This window comes from Pteropus alecto, unplaced genomic scaffold, assembly GCF_000325575.1.
Source record: "Pteropus alecto unplaced genomic scaffold, ASM32557v1 scaffold44, whole genome shotgun sequence".
Lineage (NCBI taxonomy): Eukaryota > Metazoa > Chordata > Mammalia > Chiroptera > Pteropodidae > Pteropus > Pteropus alecto.
Window position 1 is genome coordinate 776,399 of NW_006436812.1, and position 5,716 is coordinate 782,114.

At 39.1% G+C, this 5,716-nt stretch overlaps 1 pseudogene; it reads left to right on the forward strand.

Moving 5' to 3' along the window:
• Positions 1 to 2,421: 2,421 nt before the first annotated feature.
• On the forward strand, positions 2,422 to 2,540 carry LOC112481686 (annotated as a pseudogene).
• Positions 2,541 to 5,716: the final 3,176 nt, after the last annotated feature.

Genomic DNA, 5,716 nt, shown 5'->3' on the forward strand with positions numbered 1-5,716 from the left:
TATTTAAATAAAAAGTAGGAAGAAAACAAGCAGACAAATAAACCAAACCAAACCAAAAAATCTCCAGTACAATATTCAGACTTTATCTTAATCTTCCTGAGTTCAACCTCTTAAGCCTAGTCAAACAAAAATGATAATAAAAATATGAAGAGTAATAACAAAAGTTTCTTGAAGTTTGCTCTCTAATAAAACTCTAACGTAGATATTGTTCTCATTTTGCAGATGAGAACATCGAAGGCTAAAAATATTTAATCACCTCCCTGAGTCCTCACAGCTATTAAGTGGTGGATGGAGCATTTAAATTCAGGTTGGCTTGACTCCAAATCTGTGTTACTGTGAAAACAGCATTTAATATGTTTCTTAAGGTTAAAGCTAGAGAAAGGGGGAATTAAGAAATATTAAGAAGCGACCAATAGGTGTGAAAACTGTGAAAAAAGAAAATGAAAATAGAAATTAAGGCCATAATGAGCTCTGAGATAATCAGATACTCTTTGGAGAAGGGAAAAACTGATGAGAAATTTTAATCAGACTTTCTATATTCAACATCTCTTATTAGTCTTTGCAGCATTAGCTCCAACGACAACAATGGCAACAGAAACATAGAGATAATAAAAATGTCCATCCATAGGGGAACAACGAACTAAACGAAATTCTATCAACATCATAGGATATTTTGCAGATATTAAAAATTATCATTATGAAGACTGTGGAAAATGTTTCAATCAACTCTGAAATGAACACAAAATGACCTGGGAAATATTAATGAAATTCTGTGAAAATCTGGGTCTGTGCTCTTGGACTGGGATGGGGCGTATAGAAATGAAAATAACGTTGTTTAGGATAATATATGTTTGTATTGAAATGTAACTGGCTATTATATTGTCCTTTCAATAATAGACATAAACATGCATATATATTTCAGATATGTTTCACATCTTTGTTTATTATAATATATAGAGCTCAACCAGATAAAAGAATAAATTCCATGTGTCCATGCAAATGGAATTAAATAATGAACCCATTTTACCCATTATATAGCTTTGAATAGCTTTGAAAATTATTATTATTTTTTTCTATAAGGCACTTGTATTGCAAAACTAATATGAGGTTTGGGAGGAGTTGACTTTGGAGATCATCATCAAACCTGGGGAGAAGTCTCACGTTAGAAGTTGAAAATCTACTGACTGACTCAGCTCGGAATGGATCACTCATCTGGGCCTTCCATTTGAGCCAAGAACTGTGGCCATCTTTAGTTAAGAGGTGTTCAGTGTCGACACCAAAGAAAATAGACGTTTGGGAATAGAAAAAAGCTAAGAATCTTGTGCCCGGTTGTCAGAAAGAGATAATTGTTACATGATTCAAGGAAAATGGTATCCACCACCAGGACCTCAGGGGTCCCCAGAGGCTAAACCAAGATGGCAGGGTAGGTCTATGAGTAAGGTTAAATTCACTGAAGGACATAACACCTCAGGACCCAGCGAATAAATACGATTCAGACACACCGACATTTCTGAGATGCAGAATGGAGAGGAATGTGTTAGAGCAAGGGAAGATATTTTAGAGATTAGGGCTAAGTACCTCTAGGAATGAGAAGGAAAATTAATTCATTAATTAATTTATTCATCAATCTATCTGCCCACTCTTCCATACATTTATCCTTGTATCCATCCACCTATCCATCCATCCCTTCATCTGTTCATCCATCTATTCATCTACCCATCCACCTACCCATCCATCCATCCATCCATCCATCTATCCATCCATCCATCCATCCATCCATCCATCCATCCATCCATCCATCCATCCAGTTAGCCAGCCAATAAATCATAATTTTGCAGAAAGTTTGGAACATATAGTATGTGGGAGTATTGACAAAGAGTCTGAAGTGTTAAGGAGATGCTTCACCTAAAAGTTTAGACTATCCTGAGCATGATGGGAAGCCATCGAAGGATCTGGAACAGCCAAGTGACAAGATGAGATTTGCCTTTTAGGAGAAGTGGCTAGTAATTAGCATATTGTCACAAAAGGGCTACAGACTTTGATTTCCAGGAGAGGCAAACAGAAAAGGGGAGTTTCTGAGTTGTCTGGCCGAGCCAGGAGAGAGATGTTCTAGCAGGTGTTCTGACACTGGGGCTTCAGAACCTCCAATCATTCCAGGAAACCAGGCCTTTCTTCTTTAATCATACATAACCATCATCTATCAATCAGGCAATTAATCTAGCAGGTCCTGCTGAGCTGAACCTCTATTTTCCATAGTCGATCTTAGCTATCATTGTAGATTCATACCATACTTGTCACTGGGAGCAATATGATAGCATATAAGAGCTGGGAAAATGCTAAAAAATAATGGAAGTCTCATTTTTTCCCACTATAACACCATCACACCCCTTGCAAGGTGTATCTGGTTAAGAAATAAATAGGGTCTATGGCCACGCTACCCTGAACAAGCCCGATCCTGCCTGATCTCAGAAGCTAAGCAGGGTTGGGCCTGGTTAGTACTTGAATGGGAGACCACCTAGGAAGACCAGGTGCTGTAGGCATAAAAAACAAAACAAAACAAAATAAAATAAAATAAAATAAATAAGGGTTGTAAGCTGACAATGTCCTTGCAATCTGTGAGGTCAACCAAGGGTTGCCTTGCCTAAACAATAAAAATAAAAAAATTTAAAAAAATTAAAAGAGAAATAAATAGGGAAAATGCCAGTTGACTGTTTTTGAAGGTGGAACCAAACCATCTAATTTCAACTCTGCCGAATTCTTTCGGACAGGTGTAGGAGTTTCACTCTGCCATAGTCTCTTTCCTCTCCACTCACCAAACTCTCCCTTGCAGTAACCCAAAAATATGACAGCCAAATACCATCTATGTTAAATGACTTTTTCAATAGTAGATGATTTATAGTTGATTAGGTAATTAAATCAAATACAAGTGGTTGAAAGTAAATCTATTTTTATCATCCCTGTAAATTAAAAGTTCTGCATCATAAAAAATCATGACCATCTTGAAAATGACTAGTCAAGTGCCTTTTAGAGGCAAGCAGGATTTATTGTCAATTAACGTATTGAACTGTATAGTCAGCATAACCCTGTGCTCAAGACTTTTTAAATTATTGGCTTCCGCTTCTGAGTTTTTCCCTATCATGGTAATGAAATGTATCCAGCTATTCTCATATTGAACAATTCCGTAGGTTGGGTTTATATCTCACTATAACAACATTTCATTTTATTATTATCTCCAAGCCCCTGTAATGAATACAAATACGTTCCTTTTTTCCCGTCACGAGTTTATCAATTTTCATTGATTTGCCTATAATGAATACAGTCAAGAAAAAGAAAGGCAGACAGATCATATCCATTAAAGTGTCTTTAGCTTCAAAAGTTTGTCTGTGGCATTGTTTAATTAAACAAGAAAAAGAAAGTCATCGGGAAACTAATTAAAAAGAGACATTACTTTCAGGCCTGCTTATAAACAAGAAGTCAATAATTATTACATAAAGGAGCTTGAGGGCTGTGGCACTTATAGAAATTTGGTATTTGTACCAGCTCACTTGAAAAAAATAAAAGGATTAATTCTCATCAGATATTTAGTGCCTGTGGATAATCCTACATTATCTAGTTATAATGTTCTACATTTTTTTTCTAATTCTCCTGTACCACTTAGGAGTTGCATTTGGCTGCCAGAAATTCATTTGCAGTGGCTTGAACGCACAAGGATTTATCCATTAACATAGAATAGTCTGAACATAGATAGTTCAGGGCTCTTATGGTGACTCCATAGGGTCAGCCTGGACATCGATTACCTTTCATATTCCTATTTTGCTAATCTTAACACTGATATCTATCCTCGATTTCTCCTCAGAGTCCAGGAATGGCTGCTGAAGTTCCAGCCATTGCATCCATATTACAAGAAGCCAAAAGGAGGAAGTGTGGTGATGACAGAAAAAGAAGTTAACTCCAAGCCCAGGCAGTTCTTAGTAGTAACTTTTTCCAAAATGACACAAGCACTTCCACTTACATCTCATTGACCGGAACTAAAAATGAGGCTGAAAAATGTAATCTTTGCGCTTGACACAACGATGTACTAAGAAAGAACGGGTATGAGGTAGACAGTGTCTGTCAGTCTTTTCCAAACGGTGTGGATCCTCTTAGTTTGGGGAGACTCAGACCACACCATCATCTTCTCAACCTCGAATGGTGGGAAGCTTAGAGAAATGATATTTCCCCGTAATAGCTGAAAAGGGGGTTTAAATAAGCGTATGGGAGTACACAGGAATGGCCCTTGGTGTGGGCTGGTCAGGAGCAGTCTGGGGGAGGACATGTTAGAGCTAAATCTTAAAGGAGGAACCTAAAGACATATTCCTGGCCCAGAGGCAACAAAGTCTGTAGGGGGAAGTCAACAGAAGCAAGTTTTCAGAGCATTTTTCTTGAACGGATCCTTTTGGCCGCCATTGCCCTAGAGCAGAGTTGACAAAACTGTTACTTAAGAGAGGCAGAGTAGATATTTTAGACTTTGTAGTCGTACCTTTTCTATTACAAGCACTCGACTCTGTCTCCCCATGGCAGGAAAGCAGCCATCAACAATAGGTAAATAAGCGTGACTGCGTTCCAATAAAACTTTATTTATAAAAACAGCGCCTGGGCTCAGTTTACCGACCTCTGCCCTTGAAAAAAGACTGATGATTATCTTTCCATTCTCCTTGTAGGAAATGACATCGCAAAACCTGGGGCATGTGAAGAAGCGATCGATGAGTGCAAACACGCACAAAAAATGAAAGAAAACCCTATTATGGACATGTATGTCAGAAGGAAGACTATAGAAACAGTCAGTTTCTGGATTTTTAAAACTTCGTAGTGTTTTTTGGCATCTAACAATTTGTAACTTGCCATTGTTTTATTACTTGAAATGAGTATTCCCTTTAATACCTTAATTTGTATTAGTACTTTTAAAAATTTTCTCTCTTAAAAGAAGGCCTCCGAAACTGTATAAGCTTTCAGCCTTACAAAAAACACAGATCCGTTCCCGCCCAGAGGCATGAGAGAACTGTACGCTGGGGGAAACTGCAAGTAATTCGGTATTGCTCATGTGAAATTGTGGAGTGATTAAAATCACAGCCGGATTGCCTGGGTTGAAATCTGGGTGTTACTACTTATTAGCTCTAAGACTTGGGGAAGTTATTTCAGCCCCATTTTTTTTTTTTTTTTAGCTGTAGAATGGAGATAAGAACATTCCCAGCCTCAGAGGGCTGTTGGGAGGATGAGATGAGATAAGTCATGCACAGGGATAAGTGCCACGTGTAGTATCTGGCAAGGATGCCTTCGTGCTGGCCGCAGAGAAGAGGATGGTGATGATGCACAGTGAGGGATGCGGCCGGGGGCGGAGAAGAGGCAAACAGGGCTGGATTCAAAGGGCCGTGGAATCAATCCTGGAGACAATGGGGGAATGAAGGAATTTCTGCCCCAGACTGGCCTGATCAGATTTTCATGAGCTCCAGCAGCTGTGAATCACCGGCTCGGGGAAAGAAGGCTCAGCTCACAGACGATTCTTGCAGCGTCAGCGAAGTCGGAGGTTTAGTTCTCAAAATCCCGCCGGGGGAAATCTTGTGTTGAGTTCTATCAGCCGGCATCGGAGGCTCACAGCCAGAAGGAAATGAAATGCATGGGCGAAGGCCTGGAAGGGTCCTACAGGACCCGAGTGATGAAAGCTCTCTGTCCGCGTTTC